Raw genomic sequence first — 22,704 nt, 5'->3', positions numbered from 1 at the left:
TATACTTCTGTACTATGCACGGTGCTTTATTCGTCTGTACTATGCACGGTGCTTTATACGTCTGTACTATGCACAGTGCTTCATACGTCTGTACTATGCACAGTGCTTCATAATTCATAATTGGGCAGCATGGTGGCTCAGAGGTAAGTCCTCTGGCCTTTGCAGCGCTAGGTCCCAGGTTCCAATCTTGGCCAGGACACTATGTGCATGGAGTTTGCATGATATTGCGTAATATGATGGCACTTAATATTAATTCTGTACTATGCACAGTGCTTTATACTTCTGTAATACTTTTTTTAGAATTTTCTCTGATATGAAGAAACACAAACATGTGCTTGTAGGTGGCATGTTGTTATCTTCAACAATCCATTTGAGATTTTTTGGAAAGTTCAGCTTGATTTACATGTTGAGCATCACCGATTCATCATAAGTTCATTTCATACTTGCAAAAAAATGCAAAAAAGTAATGCAAAAAAGTCTAGAAACCTTACTTAATAAAATTGTAACTTGCACCTTCCCTTAAATGCAGGTTTCTTGTTTAAGCGTAGTATACGTTCCAGATGCATTTGGTGGTTCATTTGAGTTCAGGTGATATTTGGAAGTTGCCATTTTTAGACTTCTGTAAGAGGAAGTGAAGATTTCTTAATGGATTAAGGTGTATGAAATACCCATTGTTTTAAACAGAGGCTGATTACAACTGAAACCGCAGCGTATTATACTAATGGATAACCTGGAAAGCCCGTGTGTGCACACAGGTGATCATTATACAGTGCTGTCTTGTAACTATATTTGTTACCCTTTTCCACTCTGCATGTAGCAATTGCATTATCATTTTTATGCAGCCACATTGAAGTTAATACCCATAAAACACTTGTGTGAAAAATACAAGCACAGCTAAAAATAAATGTGCTTTCTCCAAACACATGCTGGCTTTCACGTGGCAAGGTGTATTTTCTGCACTGCAAAATGCAAGGCTGCAAAAAAATGGTGAACAAATATCACTATGCACAAGTTGCACATTGGAAAGAGAGTCAGGAGCTGTAGTCTAAATTATGTAGAATTCCAAATATGATTCTATTCTTGTGTCGCCTTCAGGCAATGCACAGCCTTGTACCTCGAGTTTGTACTTTGCTCTTTACAGCATTATCATTGCCAGTATAGCTTAAAGGTAAACTCCAACCAAAACTTTAGGTTGTAGATGACATTGGCAGGGTTAGAATCTTGATCTTTTACTTATGCTGTGTTGTGCCTGGTGACAACCATCTCCGGGACAGGAAGTGTGAGTAAATGTATGGGTGGAATGGTGGCTAAGTGGCTGCCACTGGCGGCACCCCAGTTTTCAGGGCAGTGTTCTCCACAAAAAAGCTGGGTGGGAGGAAGCTTTAGGTGGGTGGCAGCCCATGTATTGTGACCCAACTTTTCAGTAACCACCCAAAAAAAGCCGTGTGGCTACTGAAAAGTGCTGGGTGGTGTGTCCAGCTAAAGGGGGCTGGGGAGAACACTGCAGGGTCCCCCATGGTGCCCAATCCCCCCTTGTGGAGCAAATAACAGATTTATTATGCTCTACTTTGTCTAAACAGCAAAGGATATATAATACTGTTCGGATTGCTGGTTTTCTTGATCATGTGCAACAAATTCAGCACCTGGAGAAATAACAGAATTGATATCCGAGGCGGTCAAGGCCAACAAATACTGGATGATACAATGATAATCATAATATTTTGGCACGGCTGCCCCTAGGCCATAATACATAATAAAGTGTCAAGTATTTTGTGGGTAACATTCTCCACATTGCAATGTTTTAATCTAGCGCATGTAAATCTATCTAATATAGTGGCATTCTTTCCATTCTCTGTTTGCTTTCTTTTCTTCTTATACGTTTATGTTGTAGTGTTATGTGGTTTAGCCAAGTCTTAGCAATGCATCCCAGTATCTGCTAAAAACTGGTCAAGCACCTCCTTTGGACAGCAGATCTGTGCCAAGTATATGCAAGACTACATACACCCTGGATTTCTTTCACTGGAAACAATCTTTTGTCATTGTTACAGGGACTATAGAACAAACAAGCACTCTTCAATGCTATGAAGCGGGAAACGAGGTGGACGAGCAGGTGGCACCCCACTGCCTCCTTCTACACCAGTTTTCCCCAGTCCACTTAACAGATCCCTAAACAACATCAAGAGATCACTGTACACATGCTGGATTTTTGCCAAAAACATCAAGGTGGCCAAAAATCTCAACAAGAAGATGGTGGTGCCTGCTGCTTGCCAAAAAGTATCGGGGTGTGCATCCTGCCTAAACGCTGGCACTATATAAATACAGTTTAATAATAACTGAAAGTTGCTGGCTGGGCTACTAATAAAGCTTTGATGGTTTGTCCTAAATGACAAAGCCACAGAATGACTTCTTTAGCTGTTGCAAACTTTTTCTTACATGAATGAATGAATTAGAGCTATAACTCTCCCCCCCCCCCCCCCCTACTTTATTCAGAGAATTGCATACACCAATTTAATTGAAGAGAGATAGTCAGAAAGCAAGCAGATTCTGTTGTGCTCTCCCCATAATAAATCTACGCTCTGCTTATTTTGTATAATGTATTACCTTGTATGAAATGTTTGTGTAAAACAATTCAATTTTGTTTTCACACTGTACATGGAAAAGATTCATCATACCTTTATTGATTGGGGTTTTTTACATTGAGCTGATCACATTTGCATCTGTACCTAAAATTAGCTTTACATTTCCTTTTGACAGCCAGCCACGTACAGTATGTGCCTACATGTTGTTTCAATCATAAAATAAAATCACCTTTTCAAGCTTTACCTTTTCAAACAAGACAAAACAGTAAAATAGAAAGAGCTTTTTGTTGAAATGTACAAATATGTTTGTGTGTGTGTGAGGAAAGGGGGGGTTATATACTTCCTAATTGCAGCCCTGAAGAAGCTAATTTGTGGTGACAGCGTTACATTAACTCTTCTTGATGGACTGAAGATTGAGTGTTCCCCAGACATCACTCTTGTCCCTTCTGCCACTTTATCATCTCATTCATGCTATCAGCGCTATGCATCGCTCTCCAGGGAGCTGTAAATCTACAGATTATTTCGAGCTAAAAATAACCCTGAGCAGAACTGCACCATTTTCATGTTTTGTCTTAACACCTTCAGTTTGTATACCAGCAACACCCCAAGGCTTACCGCTTCCTCTTGCATGATGGGTGGTTGAAAGGAACAGATACTAAGAAAGAAGCTTCAAACCAGTAGGAAAAGCAATGCCTTCAAGCGCGCAGCAGGGACATTGAAGCGCCGTCGGCTGCCCTGCTGACACTTTCCCTGTGCATTGTAAATGTGCCTTTCAGAGAGTAAAGAATCAGACCTTTGTTTTATCCCTTTGCATAGTTCTCGGTTAGATGCGGTAGAATCTTTAGGCAACGGTTCAAAAGGACTCTGTTGCCATCTGTTGTTCCGGTATGAGGATGAAGAGGTGTTCAGGTGGCTGCCTTCCAGTTTTCAGCAATACTAAATGAACCTGTTGCCTTTTTTATTTTTTTTAAGGTCAAATCGATCCACTTATAACAATCAGGAATACAGGAAAGGTTGGGCAGTGCACTTGGAAGACAATTATTGCCGCTTTTGTTTGTCACATCTATTGGTTAATAACATAAGTGTATTTGACTTTTGTTTCCTTTTTTCTTTCATGTCTGAATGTTTTATCTCTGTCATTCTTTCACACTATTAATTCTTCCCTCCTGTACTTTTCCCCCCTTCCCTTCATCACTCTTCCTAATTCTCTCTTCTAATTCCTTTTCTTCCTGTTGCTCTCCTATGGTCTCCTCTACTTTCCTCTGCCCTCTTGCCCTCCCCTATTTTCTCTTCTTTACTCTTTTTCTCCTATCTCTACCCCTCTTTTATCTTGTTTTTTTTTCCTCTCTCTGTTTTCTCCGTTATTGTCCTCCTCATTTTCTCTTCTTCATGCCTCCTCTCCGTTTTCTCTTCCCCACCCCTCACTTTGCTTCACTTTTTCTTCTCCTCATTTTCATCTTCCCTCTTTATTCTTCACTCCTTTTCTCTCTTCCCTACTCCTCTCTTATCCTTTCTGTTTTCCGCTACACCTCTCTTCTGTCTCTCCTTCCCTCTCCTTCTTTCCCCTGATTCTGTTCTTTCCTTCCCTTCTCTCTTCTTCCTTTACCCTTTCCTTTTACAACCGTTCTTTTCCACTCCCTTATATTATCCTTCTTTTCTCTCCATCCCTATTCCCTTCTCCTCTCTCTTCTTTTTACTTCCTATCTCCTCTTATGTTTCTGTTATGAACAAAATATACAATTAGGGCCCTAGCCTCTTCTTGTGTAGATAAAATTGCTAAATGGCATGATATGAAATCGCCCTGAGCCAATGCAGTGGTTTGTACAAAAGGAAATGTAAGAACATGTTAAGCAAGGCATGCAGTTATGCTCATATATGCTTTAATCAGTAGAGGGAAACCAGTCTAAATTAGACCTGCAAGGCTAAGATCTTCCATGTATGTCATTGCAGGACTTCAGGCTATATAGTCCTTTGGAAACCGTGTTGATTTTAGTTTAGAATAAATGCTGGTGGGCAGGACCATCTTCTATTGTATATACCTGTATTTTCTGTAACGACTGATGATTTTGCCCCTCTTTGGTATGTTGGAGTGCTGTTGGACCTTGCACTATATGCTGCACATTGCAGAACCTGAAAACCTATTTCACAACTGATAAATGTTTTATACTTGTAGATAACCATACCCAATATTTGACATGTGAAGTGTATAGCGTCTACCTTTGATGGTTGACCCTATGCTGTATGATTGATTGCAATATACCTGTCACTTTAAAATCCAAATTAAACTGTCACCTCAGCTCCCAGACAGATGGCCATGAAGTACAAGGACAACCTCCCGATTTGAAGGTTTTTGTCCAACAGCATATGGCGATAAATTGTGATTGCCATTAAGGTGTTGTATTAGTAATCAGCCCAAATTTTAAACCGAGTGCCCCCACTGATACACACAGAGCTGACCTTATGGTCCCCACAGACTGCAGACTACAGGTGATTTATTTCCAGCAATAAAATTCATGTTTAGGAATGCATGACAGTCTCAATCCTGCTATTTTGTGTTGTTGGGTATACCTAAAATAAACATACTGTATAGCCATTGAAGTCATACTAAATTCAGTGTCTAAAGGTAGTTACCCTCATGTACTGGGTGCATTTTAAAATAATGTTCTATCAAGAAGCCCTGGAACCATATATACACATACTGAGTTTTGAAAAAAAAATGGGATTTAGACATTCCTTTCACATACTATAATGCTACTCTTGCACACTAGTAACCAGGCTTTGCAGTAGCTCCACAATGCAATAGTGAAGATGGGACCTTAAGGTTTCCCGGGGTGCAGAGGAGCTCAAGATGGCAAAGAATACAGAGAAGTACCTGGTGGTAATATCCCAGTATTATCACTTTTTATAATGGGTCTAAACTTTGATTTTCCTGTGCCTGCAGACTCATAGCAGTGTATATATGTAGGGTGGGAGCCATGCCTGTGGTCTTATATGATTTCAAATGAGATTTGTTGATGCCACTACTGTAATGCTTGCTGCTCTCCATCCTGGAGTGAAAGCTGTACCTGAGGACCTACAGTGACGGGATCTCCCTGCTCGTACTTGGTTCTTTCATTATCCTACCAGTCGTCAGATTAACAGTTTTTGGGGTAAGCGCTGACATAGAATCTCTGCTCCTCTACCACGATGACTGCCCAGTGCAATGCAAAAGAAGCCATTATAAGTCTGTAAGGAGGAAAAGATCAGACACAGGGAGACCATGGCAAATACTAGTTATTAGTCTTTTGGCACAACTTAAACAGTTCAGGTCTGTTAGCAAAAGTACACTAGGAGCCTTAAAAGTGATTAAATAAGTTTACAATCTCTGCTTGCTGGTAACCATTTTGTTCCCATTTGCTGACAGGTGTCTTTATTTCCAGTATATGTAGGCAATGTATTTTAAACAATTGCTTGTTGTCCTTTTCTGTATTCTGCTGCAAAATTGGCTGTCGAAACATAAGAAACATTGCAGCAAAGAAAACAATCCTCAGTTTTCACCTTGTGAAAGTTTTTGGGATTGAGTTTTTCTTGCAGTTGCAAAGCTTGTTTTTTCAGATAATAGGCGGAAAAAGTGAGGCTTCATTTATCTCGTCCCTATCAGGGATTTTCCTAAGTTCAACGTGAGCCTGAACATTTTCCACCTTACGGTCATTTGTATTCCATATCTCTTGTTGGGGCAGATATAAGGCAAAACATATGAATCTGTCATAAAATTAATAACAAATGACCTTGTTCTTGCGAGTGCTGAATTAGACTGATTTAGTATCACACAACCCAAAATGTAAGTCTGTATTGAAATGTATCTTCATCCAAGCAGAATGGAGAAGGGTTATGGACTTTTCAGACTGACCCCAGGCCCAACCACACTCCCAATGCCTCCCAAATAACTGCAAGTCTGAAAGGGGCCTTGGATTAAACTGTGTATGGAGCCATTCGAGAGAGAGATCATCTACCTTTGTAAATGTCACTAGGACCGAACCAAAGTTCTGAGCCTTGATTTAGCCAGTATCAGAGCTCCCATGGGGGTAATGATCTTCCTTTCTTCCCCATTTGATGGCATTTGGATGCTTGAACACTGTATTTCAAGTGGAAGAAAAGACGGCCACATATGTGAAAGTACCAGATATTTCAGAGAAATCCAATAGGGGGACAGACCCAAGGAGCATAATGAACGTGTACCATTTTTAAGAAAAGGGGATTGTTGTAGTGGTTGGTACCTAACAAAAGTGGTTCAAGGAAATCTAAGTGATGAATTGGCAAATGGCCATGGCTTCCAGTGCTCGTTGGTGCTTATGGGGGGACATCAAGCCTGTCTGGTCAGATCTCATAGAAAAGATACTGTAGGAAACATTCCTGGAAACTGTAATGCTGGCTTGAGAGAAATTTGTCAGAACCAAGGGCATCCCAGCTTTCTCGTATCTGCAGTGTCAGAACCAGACCTAATTAGGCAGGGGCTGATCCAACCCACCATTCTCTGCCCTTGACTAAATATATATGCATGGATGAAACCTTTACAATTTTGCTCTTCCTCTTGTTCCATATAGATGAATTGTGATTATCAGGTTGAAGAGACTGCATGGCTAAAGGTTGCAAACTCTGCAGCTGGCTTTAAGAACTCTTTTGTCACTTTAAGTATTATTATTACACAGTATTTATATAGCGCCAACATATTACACAGCGCTTTACAAAGCCCATAGTCATGTCACTAGCTGTCCCTGATAGGGGCTCACATTCTAATATTCCTACCATAGGCATATGTCATTTTTACAGTCTAAGGTCAATTTTTGGGGGAAGCCAATTAACCTAACTGCATGTTTTTGGAATGTGGGAGGAAATCTCTCAGCTCCTCCAATGACCTACTAATGACTTCCTCACTCATAACCTCATCACACGCACGGTTACAAGACTTCTCTAGAGCTGCTCCAACTTTCTGGAATGGTCTTCCTTGTCCTATTCGGCTTGCTCTTACTTTCTGCTCATTTAAAAGAGGGCTCAAAACCCATTTTTTCAAACTTGCCTACCAGTCTTCTTCTGTCAATTGAAACCACCACTACTTCCCACCACTACATATCTCCCACCCTATTGTGTGTGAAATTCCCTCACCTACTAGATTGTAAGCTCTTCGGGGTAGGGTCCTCTCCTTCTGTATCACTGTCTGTATTAGTCTGTCATTTACAATCCCTATTTATTGTACAGCGCTGCGTAATATGTTGGCGCTATATAAATCCTGTTTATTAATAATAATAATAATAATAAAATCCACTCAAACATAGAGAGGATAGACAAACTCCATGCAGATAGTGTGCTGGCTGAGATTTGAACCTTGGACCTAGCACTGCAAAGACCAGAGTGCTAAGCTCTGAGCTGCTATATATAAATATATATATTAAATTGAGTGCTGTCTTTATTCTCTTAGTAAGGTTCTGCTCTAAGATTGATCTCTTTTTCACAAATTATAAGAACAGCGTGCTGCTGCTAGGTAATAGTTGGTACATTTTTGGTCAGCTGTTGAGTACAAGCTGCCCATTAGATCTTCATCTCAGGTGACTCAAACACTTTTTTTTTTCTTCTAATTTCACGCATGACCTGCCAACTTAATCCAGAGCTCATTAAATCTTGAGCCATCCCTAGAAATGGTTCCCAGTGTACTCCACAACACTCATGATTACCAGGAGAGCCGCTTTGTTCTGCTTTTATAGTGCGGTTTTAATTAGTTCTATTTAAGGTCATTATATCCCAAGTAATAAAGATCTGCTGAAAGGGTTAAGACCTCATTCCTTTAAACTACTGACAATTATGTTGTTCAAATTTGCAGTTGTATTATGGATACAGCTCTGTGACTATATTACTATATTATATATAACTTATATTAGGTCTCAGTTCATATGGCATTTATTTTCCTTTGCAAGCTACAAATGTCACATCACTATAGAGGAAAAGATGTGCAGATGATGAGTAGAGTGAAACTTTAGCTAAAACTTTTATTTTTTATTTTTTTTCTTCGTATGACCTGACCCAACACACCTATATCCAATACTATCTTTTACTCACACAAATTGACACCATACCTCATAGATTTTAGCATCTGTTCCGAGACATAATGAATGACATTTAAAGAACATTATAATGCACTTTTGTATTACTTTATTGCACTGTGATGTAACGGTCTCAGTGTCTGAGGAAGCCTATCTACGAAACGCGTCAGTTGAATTGTTTGCGTTTATGTTTAATATCTACTTAGCTGGTCTTGTATAGATATCAGGCATCACTTCCCAGAAGGATTTACCTGGGACTTGCCTATTTATATTGAAATGGAACCTTCTGGTATATAATATACAAAAAATATTGGTTCTCCTTATTCACGTTTGTGTGTTATTTTGTAATATTGTGTTACATTTAAATATATGTTATATTTAAATATATATGATTTGCAAACAAACCCTAGTGTTTCATGTCCTCTTTATTACTTACTTTTAGCTAAACCGACATCACAAAGCTGCATTAATAATTCCAGAATTAGGTATTACTATTTTCCTGCAGGTAGTTTCTATGTTCAGACCTTTGGAAGGTAAAATCCAGTTGCTTTTTAAGACATTAACATGGAGGTCGGGTCCAGACCCTGCCCTATTATACACCTTTTGGTCATTGAGTTCCCACAGTGATTGGCCATTTGGAAGGCACAAACCGGAGATCAGAACCCAATAGCCTCCTCTGTTTTCAGAGTAATTTACCTCTTGTATTGGGAAGTACAGAGTGTTAAAACTTTTTATGCAAAGTAATAAAATGCAAGAGATGCAATTAGATATTAATCTTCACCCTAAACCTAATCCAGGTATATAAATTCGTTTAGGAGAGATGTCACTTCTTTTATATTAACAAGCTGCATGGAAAGCTTGTGGGTGGAATCTGTCATGTGCACAGATCACAGGCTGCCTGAAGATAAATAGAGGGGGCGGATACAAGACCACCCCGCACAAAAAGAAAGACCAGCAGTCTCTGGTCCTCATTACAGGAAACTCCTGTACAAAGGCAAAGAGTTATTTTTTTATAATGGTGGATAATTGTACAAATCCGTAAAAGATACAGCAAGATTTAAATAAGAATTCACATGCCATTTTTTATATAGAAATATTTATTTAGCCTGGAGTTCTGGCAGAATCCTTCCTCTAAAATGTAAATTTTTGCTTCCGACCTAATCATAATCTAAAATATTATCTCAAAGAAAACACTTATCACATCCAAAATAGTAATATCATTTTTATGCCAACACTGAATTAGCAATCAAAGTTCTTTAAAAGGAAAGCACTGATCCTTCTGCAATAAATAATTATCCCAAAATGATTGGGCTGCCAACCCCTAATGATCGAGTGTAAGTAGTATAATTGTTGTATTGAAGGTTATTGTTGGCTTTGGTGAGGGGTTCACTTCACACCTTGGCATACATGCAAATGTATAAATCAATTAATAGACTTGGGGAATGCAGAAAGGGAGTCCATATGTTTTGCAACCCACATATGGGGAAGTAGATATTTATAAATAGCGTGTGCTTTCTCTGTATTTTCCAACCTAGTTCTTGAAATGCAAAGCTCTGCAAAATGTGAATTCGTTCTCCTTGGTTTACTTGGAAGGAATAAAGGAGGTGGAAGTTTAAAGCCCATCTGCTTTATTTTCATTCTGCCGGTTCACTGTACTATAAACTGTATGTGTGTTATTATTATTTTATAAAATAATAATATATTATTTTATTTTTTATAGTGCCAACATATTTTGCAGTGCTGCACAAGTCCATTGTCATGTCTCGCTTTCTCTCTCGCTCTTTCTCTCTCTTTCCCGCTTCCTTTTGCACTTTCTCTCTCTCTGTCTACTTTTTGGTAAAGGAGCATCAGGGCGATGACACTGTTACAAATGGTACGTCAGTCTCTTTATGGTTCTGCATGCCTCTTTGCCTTTCAGGCCCTTTATGGCAGGCTTCAACCTTTTTTCTGTTAGATTTTAGGCATTATTAGATTCATGAAGACTCCAGTTGTTTGGTGCAGAGGATTATTTGATTTGTTTTGAGTCCTCAGTTTATAACCTCTAAAGTTTATTTCCTTTAGATTGATGGGTAGTGACAAGATGGATGAATAGATTCTGACCGTCTCACAAGAGCTGACTTCTGCCATGCGGCTGATGATGGGAGCTGATATAAAGATAGATATATAGATAGATAGATAGATAGATAGATAGATAGATAGATTCCATATAGTTTTCATTGAAATATTTTAGCAAACATTCAGTTAATAAATCATATGTGAATATGTGGAAGAAAAAAGTGTTTTTCTTCACCAGCTTGGAGGGCTGCTTCAAGTTATTTAACGTCTGAACTTTCACACAGTTGTAAATTCAGTGCGGTTTGTGGTCTGGTACTTCTCTTTTATTGTTCCTGTGAAGGATGCTCAGGGAGGTTATAAAATTTTATTGTATTTGTTAATATTGACAAGACATACATTTATTGCCGGAAAAGGCTTTTCCATTCAATGACATATTCGGCTGTAAGAATAGTGGAGTACGCTGATTACCAAAAACTTTAAAACCTCTGAGAGGTGATGTGATTATTTATAACAAATACAAGGCCACGTACACACGATAGACTTTGATAATTCTTTTCAATGACACAATGCATGAACAAGCGCTGTACATACAGCACCGTTCTGCTCTATGCAGAGGGGGGAGAAAGACGAAGCAGCACCCCACTGTGCTCTCTCCCCTTCACTTCCATTACAGGCATTCGTATATCCACCAGATGGTCTCTGTACACACGTTAGATTCAGGTACCTGATACCAGCTCTAAAACTATAATCGGAGTGCAATCATCTGACATGTATAAGTAGCCTCAGAATATGACAAGGGCAATACTATAACTACTAGGTGTCAGAGCATCTCCAAGTCAGCAGGTCTTCTGGGTTGTTCCTGATATGTAGTTGTTGGTAGCTAACAAAAGTATTCCAATGAGCGCCAAGTGATGGATAGGCAAATGGCCATGGCTTCCAGGACTAATTGATGCTTGTGGGGGAGAGTCATGAAACCTTCAAAATTTTGCTTACCTGAACCACTGGAAACGTTTTGGCTTTTCTTTTTCTTCTAAAGGAGCTACGACACCTGCAAAATGGAAGCTTAGTATAGTAACTAAAAGGTGTCCCATGAGCATATTTTGCAATTTGCAGAAAAGGTTGTGTTAAGAAGTTTGAACAAGTGTTGCATTACGTTCTTGCTTGATAAGAATTCAATTAACACTTTGCGGATTTTCTTATATTTTTCAGTCAAATTTCAATTGCTTATAAGCATGTGTTTTTCCCTCCATGTAATTTGCACTATCACAGTACAGTGAGAAGGCGGCCTCATTTTTCATGCAGATGAGGGAAGGTTTTATAATATACCAGGTCAGCTAATTTCAAGGACATTGGTGACTTTAAGGGGAACTACAATTAGCATGAATGTCACTCGTAAATAAACATAATTTCAGATTTTGGGCACTTGGTGTTTTTGATTGATTGGAAACTGTGGTAGCATCTTGCCTAAAGGTTCCTTGCAGCAAAATCCCTTTGCCTAAATGGAGGACCAGCTTGTGGATGGTAGAAAGGTTCACTTATAAGTTGTACTCAAGCATGTGTCATGGATTCTTTATAGCTGCACTTTGCTGCAGACAAGTGTTTTTTATGCTGAATTCCTCATTCTGTTGTTTTGCCCCTGGTGATACCTGTGGGCCACTCGGCACTATCACATAGGCAGTCCACTGCTCTGCCTAAGCTATAGCACCTGCAACAGGTATATTACATAAGGCTTTGCTTGCACCCTTGGTGGCTAAAAGAAGCATATTGGGACCGAAAAAAACCTTGCTCCTCCAAATACAGTTCACCCCCTTGCTTTACATCATTAGATCTGCTGAATTACTCCAAAGGACACCATAAGTTTCTATATAGTTTTGGAGGGATAGTGATGGGAACAGACTGGGTATAAAAAAACACATACCTTTGCAGATTCAGACAAGAGCATTTACATTCCTCTGGTGGATGGGGTGACACCTGAAAGCTTGTTGCTTGCAGGAATTAATTGTTGCATGCTGTAAGGCTGCGTACACACGTGCAATAAATATCCTTGGAAACAAACGGCTAACGACCAATAATTGTTAACAAAAAAAGTGCACAAGGACTGGGCAACGATGTCAAAGAATGAGGATTGTCGCTGGAAACGAACGACTGTCCTGGCGGATCTGACAGGGCAACAGTCGTTCACAATCTGTTGTGTGGATGGTTCTGCAGTACACTTTCTCCTTTACATGTCACTTCCTGCATCGTTCAAACGATCCTATCCAGTGTGTGTACCCTATTGATGGAATATTTTTGAATGATTGTATCGTTACAGCATGTACAGAATTCTGCACAATACGATTGTTCAAAATAATCGTGCATAATCGTTGATCTATCGTTAGTCGTTATTGCACATGCGTACCTAGCCTAAGTCTTGTAGATCTTGCTGCTTTTACTTTACTATCTAATAAAACAAAGTCATTTTTTTAAGAAACTGCTGCCTTCCATCATGGGTCAGTTGTGGTTCAATTTCCAATGTTCCTCCCAGCCCCTTTTAACCGGGCGCACCACCCAGCATTTGTCAGTAACCCACCCGTCTGTTTTTGGGTGGTTGCTGATAAGTTTGGTCACAAAACGGGCTGCCACCTGACTACAGCTTCTTCCCACCCAGCTTAAAAAAACTATTTGGGGACAATAGTGAATTCTACTTGCAAAATGGAAATAAAAATGCCAGCAATCAGGTCTGTTCTTTAAATTTCAGATAAATGTTCCATATTAACATGTGGTCATGGAGCAAAATGCAAAACTTGATTTCTATCTCAAATTCAACCCATTGGCGCGGCATCACCAAAGGAAAGTTCTGCCCGTTCAGTGTTCAGATATTAGTACAGAAATAATAAGAACAAAAGCAGCTCCAAAGATAAAATCTAGTTGTGAGTCATGAAATACTCCTGTAACACTTATGCATAAGTTAGGTGTAATCTGCTCTTAACAGGTACCAGTTTTCATCATATCATTCGCACACATTGATAATGCAAACACATTCGTTAGCTGCTGAAGGAAAAGCAGAAGCGGTGCTGCCTTGGCCGCTGACTTGTAGCCATTTTTCATGAGCCAGAAGTAGGTGGTGGTGGGGCTATACATCAGGAGACATCAATCGGATAATATTATAAATATAACTTTGTTTTTACAATAAAATATATTTTGAGATATAAAATCATCTAGCAGGTTAAAGACAATCCATTACATTTTTATCTTTTGACATGAGCTATCCTTTAGAGATATTTTAGAAAACTGCTGATTTACCTTCAGGACGCAGCATCGTATTATTTTTATTGAGCAAGCCTATGCTTCTTTTCCGTGCAGAGCTGCAGCTCCATCTGTATGACGCATTGACAGAGCCAGGTGGGATCCCGATGAGTGGAAGGCGCCCCCCTCTGTGTTGATTCAGACACTGCGGTACTGAGAATCTGTGGGCTGCAGAAAAGATTTCTTTATTTTTACAGCTTGCACAATTTGTTGACATAATGTTTTTTTTCCCCCCATCCTTTGTTGTTGTGCCATTTTTTATGCAGCGGGAAGTCAAAGCTTACGCATTGTTTTTTAAAGAGGTACAGAGGGGCCAAAACAAAATAATGAAGGTATTAAAGTGGAATTGGGGCTTTTTTTGTGTATAAATTCCAGCACTGCAGTGCTTTGCTCAATTCTTCTAAACATCACAGCACAGGCTTTAGAAACCCTTTGGTTGCTATTGTTGGCTGCGGTGTACCCAACCCTTGGTCTTGGAAACTATTGGAAATTTCACCAAAGTGACCAAGCACTCTTGAACAGGTAGCCATATACCTGCACATCTGCCCTGCTACAACAGCCAATAGGAGGGAGGCCTAAATGTGCAACCGGCCAGGGAGCAGGTAGTGTGGAGGCTGTCATTGTTGTATCTGATGATGGGAAACCCCCTTAGAACCCTTATCAATGGCTTGTGTCGATGACATCACTTTAAAATGCTGCTGAGATGATCCAGAATTCATTAACTGGTGCTTTTGGCTTGCAGTTGACCTCTTGCTGACTTGCACGTGACCTGCTTGGGGCTCAAGGTAAGGTAGTGTCTTTGGTCCTCCTTTTCTACTAATAACATTTATAAGGATTGCAAAGAGCACAAAAATGCCCCTTTGTCTGAATCCTAAATTCTGGAATGTTCCAGTAAGACAATAACTACCTACAAGCCCATCTAGTCTTGTGAAGGGACCCTCACAAGACCACATGGTCTTTCATTGTTGATGCCTCATCCATGGTCACCATGTACTCCTTGGCATGAGACGCTGGCTCAGAGATGACACAACAATTTAAATCCTAGTTCCTTTGTAATTCATTTTGTGTTCACAAATCTCTGAAATGGATCATTGCCTGGTGTAGCTTCTGAATTTATAACTTGCTACAAAGTTGCAGTCTTATAACTGCGGAAACTGATACCATGCTTCATCCTGCCTGCAGCAAACTGATGGCAACATAGCCTAGAAAAAGCTGCAATCTTAGAGCTCAAGCACTGTTATCAGTGAGGTGCCGGTGATGGTTCCAGCACTACTGTTTTTCCCATGAATAAATATAATTTGCAGCTTCTAACCAGTTCCTTTAATTATGTCCTCCATAATGTCCTTCTTTCCCTTCATTAGTAGCAGGGGGCTTAAAACGCAGGCTTGCAGACTTTTTCTTCCCCTTCAGTTTCCTTTAAACCACACCAGTCATCCTCTTTGAGTGAGATGGTGCATAAAGACATGTTCTGTGTTTGCCGCCCACCACTGTGCTGGTAAATGCAAAGAGCGTTGTAATAACGCGTTGGTTATTTTGTTTAAATAAAACCGGGTGATGAGCAGATTATTTTCTGACAGAAGCACTTAGGGATGACACGGCGTTAGTTTGTGTGGGGGAAAAACCTCTCAAGCGTTCCGGCTCCGGGTGCGAGCTGTCCGTTCTCCCCGTCACCTGTGCCTCGTTACCTACTGTCACTCTGCATTACACGTTAAGCCGGTCCTGAAACGCAAAAGGGGATTTGTATTCACATTGCTGCGTACTAAACAAATCTTCACACTGGGCATATGTTTAAAATCATCTGAGCTGGAGTGGAAGGACGTCTGTATAGAAACCCCACTGAGAAAAGGGAAATCGGTGCTTTAAAGGCAATCCATAGTTTCTTTTTGTACATTCTTTTTAAATATTTATATGTAAGCTGTCATCAGCGTGATAGTGTTTTAAAAGCCTATCTAGACTTTTTTGTGCATTATAATTGCAATGTGCTTCCTCTGTAGCTGTGCAGCACTAGGGTTCTGCTTTACAGCTTTTTTCGGTACAATACTGTTCAATGGTCAGACTCTGACAGTAGGCTTTAATGCTCTAATATGTTCATATGCTAAATCCGAACTCCAGACATGCAGCTTACACAAAACTGTTCCACCTACCTCTTTGTGGTCCATACCACCTATATATTTGCTGGTTTTTTTTTGTTCTGATTTTTACCTTTTTGAAGTCTTTAGGATGGTCACATGACCCTGAAGGGCCCTTTTTTATATTCATCTCTACTCCAAGCTGGTCTTCCATACTGATGTAGGGAGCAGCGCTAACATCAGCTCTCTGCGTCAGTACATTCAAAGATAGAAGGGGTCATGGTTACATACTTACATCAGATAATCGCAGTCCAAGATTAACAGTCCTGCCAAAATCTGATGTGTACAGTGGTCCTCCAATGTTGTTTATCAATCTGCCATGGCTAGGTTCAGATCCGTCCCAGAACCAAAAAATTTTGTTCCAGCTGCTTGGTCACTCGCACCTCAGCTCTGGTTCTTAAGAAGCCAGCGGGCAGCAATAAGTGCTACTGAATTGCCCTTTGCCATCCCCATTCATTCTCTACTGGGCTGCCCCAGGAAAAATCTACATGTAGCGTCTCCTCTGTGGCAGTGGAAAGCCTAACCACATGGCAACTTTTCCACCAGGCTGTGCATAGCCGCTTATTCATTTGTCAGGTTCTTGTTCCAGGGCTTTGGTCCGAAATTTTTTTTATATAGATCTAAAGAATCATAACATGTAACAACATTAGTTTTGAAGCACAGTGAGCCTGATTTATTAAAGCTCTTCAAGACTATAGAAGACTATCATGGGAAAACCTAGGTGATTGAACAAACCTGGAATGGATCCTGGCCGGCGCTGGAAACATTTGCCAAATAATAGCAAATGACTTTTAAGAACTCTGTTCCAGGTTTTCTGGATCACCCAGGTTCTCACATGATAGTCTATCTTCTCCAGTCTTAGGGAGCTTTATTAAATCAGGCCCTTTGTCTTTTGTTGCACTGAAATCCTAATCAGTGTTGTGAACCCTTTTTAGTTCTTTAGATTGTATTTTACACCTTCACCCTGCTTTAATCTCCTTGCTTTAAGGGTGAGGCAGTACTGACACCAATGCTTAGCATTCCAATGCAGCAAAGCTGTCATCTCAAACAGGCAGAACCTGTCAGTCTCCAGTCTGTAGGAGAACCAGCAAACATTCTCGGCACTTGCAGCATTTTTACCAAGACAAAACATGAGGAAATGTACTTGTGTTGCAGGGTTTTACTGATTATGTGTTTATTTGTTATTTCTTTTGCACTGGTATACATTTTAAAATGTGTTCCTTCTAGGTTGGATACAAGGGTGCCCTTGATTGCGCTTTTAATAAAACCTGTAATGAGGTTTTGCCTTTCCATAATGTTTGCATAGAGCACCTAACGGGATTAAGAGAAACCTCACCAAGTCAGCAAGAAGACTGATTTTCAGATAACTAATTGTCCCCGTTTGTCTCTGCCCTGTACAAGCCGGAACTGTTTAATTATTCGATTCAGCGTTCCGGGAGCGTTAAGATGGATGATGGATGGCATTTATTTATTAGGGACATGGCTGAGGCTTCGAGGTTGCAGCAGGTGAAAACCATTGTGCTGGATATAGAACATGCCCGCTCTTCATCTCTCAAGTCGGAGACAATATACCGTGCTGATGGCAGAATAGTGTGACATCAATGTGAAATGTTTTGCATTGTGAAACTGAGTTTAGAGAAGCCATTGCAGAGCACAGAAGAGGAAGAAAAACACATTCAAAGCTTAAAAAACAAATGCACCTTTTGTGGTGGTAATAATGCACTAAAGAGGAACTAAACCTTTATATACTCACCTGTCCCCGTTCCATCGCATGGCATTGTCATCTTCTTGCATCTTCTCTTCCTTTTTGTGATCTTCGGCCATCTTGATTGGCCTAGTCATGATTATATAATTCCTGTGCAGGCGGGAAGTGCCAGGTATCCTGGTAATAAGGAATGTGAGAACGCCTATTGCAAAATGGACATTACCTGCCACTTTCTGCAATGAAGCTTGATTGCATTTAACATTGCAATTTTTGGGTTAAAATACATTTGACATGACATGTAAAGCACTGTAACCACTTTCCTGATATATGTGTATTTTTTTAAATACACAATCACTGAATCCTTCTGTTCATGAAAGTCATGTGATGCTTCCATATGTCCATTGCACTTTACTCTGTGTTGAGTGGTTCAGTGCGTTGGACATCCCTGTAAAAAAAAAAAAAAAAAAAAATAGACTGTAAATGAGCACAGTATAAGCCCTGCTCTATTGATTTTGCAGCACACCACAATACACACAACATTGTTGCCATTAAAAATCAATGGCACTGCAAAATGGTGACAGCGCTGTACATTAAATAGGGGTTGCAAATGACAGATATGGACAATGACACAGGAACACGGGCGTTTGCATATTACCACCCAGGGAGTGTGAACAAGTCCTTATGGAATTCGTTCTGTTGAATGTGACTTCTGTAACTTGTTGCCATCTCTCTGGAGTTCTGGTTTCTTGCTTTACTCATGAAAACAGGGATGACAGTGAAGTGCTCTGTACCGCAAGATGATAGGGATTTTCAGCTCATTAACGCACAAACAGGCCTGCAAATTCTCAATTTATGACCCTATTACATAAAATAAAATGTACCTGTAAAAGAAGACTGTAAACATTTACCTGTTCTGCAGCCCATGGCCCTTCATTTTGCGCGAGTCTCCCTAAAATCCTCTTGGCCAGCTCTTCTAAGTGGGCTGATATCCTGAGTATCCCACTGGTTCCTCCTGCTGACCTCTACATCACTACTGAATGGTATTTGTGAAGTGAAGCTGAGCACACAATAAACAAATGCATAAGCAGAGGTAACCATCAGGGGTAAAGCACCCTTATTTACTGCTGTTAGAGAATCCTGGCCCTTGAGAGTTGGGTAGACCTGTTCTAAACCAATTACCAAACTGGAAAGTTCTTTCTTCCCCCATAGCGCACAGCTCCTGATCATCAAGTCCTCCTCTGCTGATCCCTGCCGGTATTCCTACGTGCCCATCTGATAACTGTAATATTCCAATAATAATAGGAATTACAAATTAACATTCTAATTGGGAAGCTAAATATGCTGCGGCGGGACTGGGCTTCTCGGATGATAATTGGAAGAGATGCCTTCTACACGTCCCCTGTGTGTACGCAGAGCGCAGAGTTCACGGCTGCCTCTTGAATTTCGATCAGTTTTCAGTCTTGTCTACAGTTTATTAAGAGCACAACATCTCATCCATATTCAGGCTGGGAGACAGTTCTGGCAATTACTTAACAACAACTGCATAGTTTCAAATCTACATCTGATTTTGTGTTCTACCATGGTGCAGAGTTGCAGGCTTTTGTAAGGTGTGTAACAAATAAAGAGCACATTTGCTCATATAAGCGTATAATCGGAGGTACAGATTCACAAACCTGCAAAAAGTATTCTTGCAAAAAAGTAGCAAAGTTTGGCCATACTTTGCATAGGTGGGAAAGGATGATGAAAATTGTACAAGAAAGTGTCATGGGTCCTACGTCCTCTCCAGTGGCAGCACCAAGCAGGCCTTGATTCTGGTTGCAATGACATGTGAGCCCACTTACTTCTGAGCTAACATCAATGTGATTCTGCAGCTGCTGGTGGTTTATGGCTACCTGGGCTCAGAAAAAGTGGGTTGAATGACACCAACCATCATCAAGGCCTGAAAGTTATTTCAAGGGTTCCCCTGTGTTAAAAGGATGAAAAACTTTGATATATTGTAATAAAATATTTAAGGTTCCAGGATGTTTTTTGAGGTCCTTTAATTCAGATATCTAGTCCTTTACAATTCTTTTTGTGTTGTTAAAGTGGAACTAAACTTTACAAAAAAAAACTGCAATCAGGCAGGTTCATTATGGCAAAATAGACAGGCAATGTCCCTTATGCAATAAAATAAAATTACCTAGATGCTCCCAATTTTTTATTTATATTCACCTATTTTCACACCATTGCAGGCACCACCATCTTTATCTGGTCCTTTTCTCTTTGCTGGATTTTTGGCCGATTTGATTGGCTAGTTTGAGTGTTCCTTCAGTCCCGGCAGCCCCAGGGGATTCTGGGATACCCGGCATATCCTGGTATCTTTTGCTGCGTATGTGAGGCTCCGGGTACTTGAACAAGAACATTGCCAGCAGGCAGCAAAGAATGTTTAATTTCAGAATGAACATCATCTGTCCCTTCTGCAATAAATTGCCTGCCTTGAATGTTTTTTATTGTGGAATTATAGTTCCACCTTGTTACTCACAAGAGATATTATTTCCCTTGGTTAACAGTTCCTATGGGTAGAGGTCTCTTTAGGAGGGGAATGCAAAAGCCTGCCATTGTCTACAAACACTCACATTTTACACTATTTGCCTTTAGAGATACATTTATTATATTAACAAAAAATAGACTTTTATTATTTGCTGTCTTGGATATGGCCGAAGTCCGGCTTTTAGAAATAGTTTGCCAAGGTGGTAATATAGGACTCCAATAATTAACTGTAACTTCTGTAGGGTTAAAAGTTGATTAACTATTTAATGTACAGCGCTGCGTAATATGTTGGCGCTATATAAATCCTGTTTATTAATAATAATAATAATAATAATAATAATAATAATAACTGGAGATGCATAACTGATATCAGATAATGGACTGGGTCAACACAAGAATTTAAGCAGACGATGTTGGTATTCAGTCTTTAGGCCTGTGCCAATGCACTAATTCAGACGCATTCTGTTTGTATTCAGGTTTAGGATGTTTCTGAGATCAGTTAGTCTTTTGACCAGTTCTTTTGATCTCCATTGACACCTTTCTTACTCCTATTGGACCTGCTAAGCTGTATCAAGCTGCTTATGGGTTCCTATTGAGTAGTAAAACAATTTTATTGTAAACTAAAGGCTGTATACACAGGGCTTTCATGTACAAGAATAGAGACATCTGTGAAAAAACAAACAAACCTCAGAGCGGGATATTTCATTTCCAGAGCCAAGCTAGAGGTAATTTAGCGATCGTCTTCTGTGTATATGATCACTAATGAAAGTCTGCTGGAGAAATATGTAAATATACGTGTTTATAAATAAAACTTTATCAAGAGAGTTTAAAGTAGCCAAATAGTAGATGACTGCGGCACGCATGAAGTTCCCCCGATGAGCTGTCAACCGCCACAGCCTGCCAGCGGCGTGCCATTAGCCCAAGTCCCTCGTAAGGATGCAATAATTAATCTCCCCGTGCAGCCCGAGAGAGACAACAGCACGGCTGTTGACTTTGCCAGGTGCCCCAGAGAGGCCGGGAGGTGACAAGGGAATGTATATTTAATGTAGTCGTCAATTATTAAGTCTGAAACTAAACCTCAAAGGGTTGCAAGCAGAGGGTGTAACACAAGCTGGTGGCAGGGGGGCGGCTGACTTCTGAGAGGCCTGGACTGGGCTAATCATCCAAAAAATTCTGCAAAATGGTAATGAATTCATGCAGCAGGTGAGCAGAGAGGTCGGCTCGGCGGCAGTGCAAACCTGTCACAAAAAGAGCTGGGATTCCCTGCTGCGAGGTGGCCCGGTGTCTGACATTACAGGATCTATTGTCCTACACTTGGTTATAGTTACACATAAATTCTTCCAAACTATTGTGTGTGTATACATATATACATTTGTATGGGTATATTTGCCATTTCATAGGCAGCATAGAACCCTGGAGCCATTATTTTTGATATTTGAACAGCCAGGGTGGTGACTAGAAAGTCCCCTTCCCAATTTATTCACCAGAACCTGGTCACTTCCCTACCCCAAACCTGTGCTTGGACCTTGAAAGAGCAGCAACACACAAATAATCACATCCTTTCACAGGTAATCCCCCAGTTACGTACGAGATAAGACTGTAGGTTTGTTCTTAAGTTGAATTTGTATGTAAGTTGGAACAGGTACATTATTTTAATAGATACAATTAGGACAGATGTTTGTCTGAACATTATTAGGCAGCGTGGTGCCAGTTACTGTATAAAATCCTCACTGTGAGCTGTCACAAAGAAAGCAAAAAAAAATAAAAAAACTTTATGGAGCCTAGACTTTCATTCTGGAGCAAGCTGTGCTTTGATATGCAAAAAGAAACAGCTGCAGAGCTTGTCTTGGTCAATTAAATCAGCCAGTCAATTGAGATCAGCTTAGCGCTGAAGATCACGCACAACCTCAGCTGTGTTTAGCAAAAGATTTTTTCTGCAAGTCATGCAAACCGCCCCTCCCCTCATCAAGCCTCCATCCTGCACACGAGCAGCAGGGAATCTCCTGTTCGTATCTAGGAGTCGTTCATATGTTGGATGTCCTTAAGTCTGGGACTGGCTCTCTTCTGCTGGTAGCATCTCTTCTTCCAGCACATGTGCATACAGCAGAGCCTGATTGGCTCCTGGCTCTGCTTTACCTAGTCTGAATGCTGCTTAACAGTGCGTTTCATAAACTATTTGCATGGAAAACTACATTTTATCTAACATATAAATGCATTAATCAGTGTATAAAAATGTTTGCCAGGGCATCACTTCACAAGGATAAAAAAAGCTGTATTCTTCCTATCCTTAATAGTGGGATTAGGGGTTAGGGTTGTCATGCTGCCAATAGCAGTTTCTCGCTTTCCTT

At 40.2% G+C, this 22,704-nt stretch overlaps 1 protein-coding gene across 2 annotated transcripts in view; it reads left to right on the top strand.

The window, feature by feature from the left end:
- PRKCB (protein kinase C beta) overlaps positions 1-22,704 on the top strand; it is a 159,974-nt gene that overhangs the window by 45,009 nt on the left and 92,261 nt on the right. The gene's annotated exons all lie outside the window — the stretch shown is intronic.

This window comes from Pyxicephalus adspersus, chromosome 7, assembly GCF_032062135.1.
Source record: "Pyxicephalus adspersus chromosome 7, UCB_Pads_2.0, whole genome shotgun sequence".
Lineage (NCBI taxonomy): Eukaryota > Metazoa > Chordata > Amphibia > Anura > Pyxicephalidae > Pyxicephalus > Pyxicephalus adspersus.
This window is presented reverse-complemented; position numbering and strand designations above follow the sequence as displayed.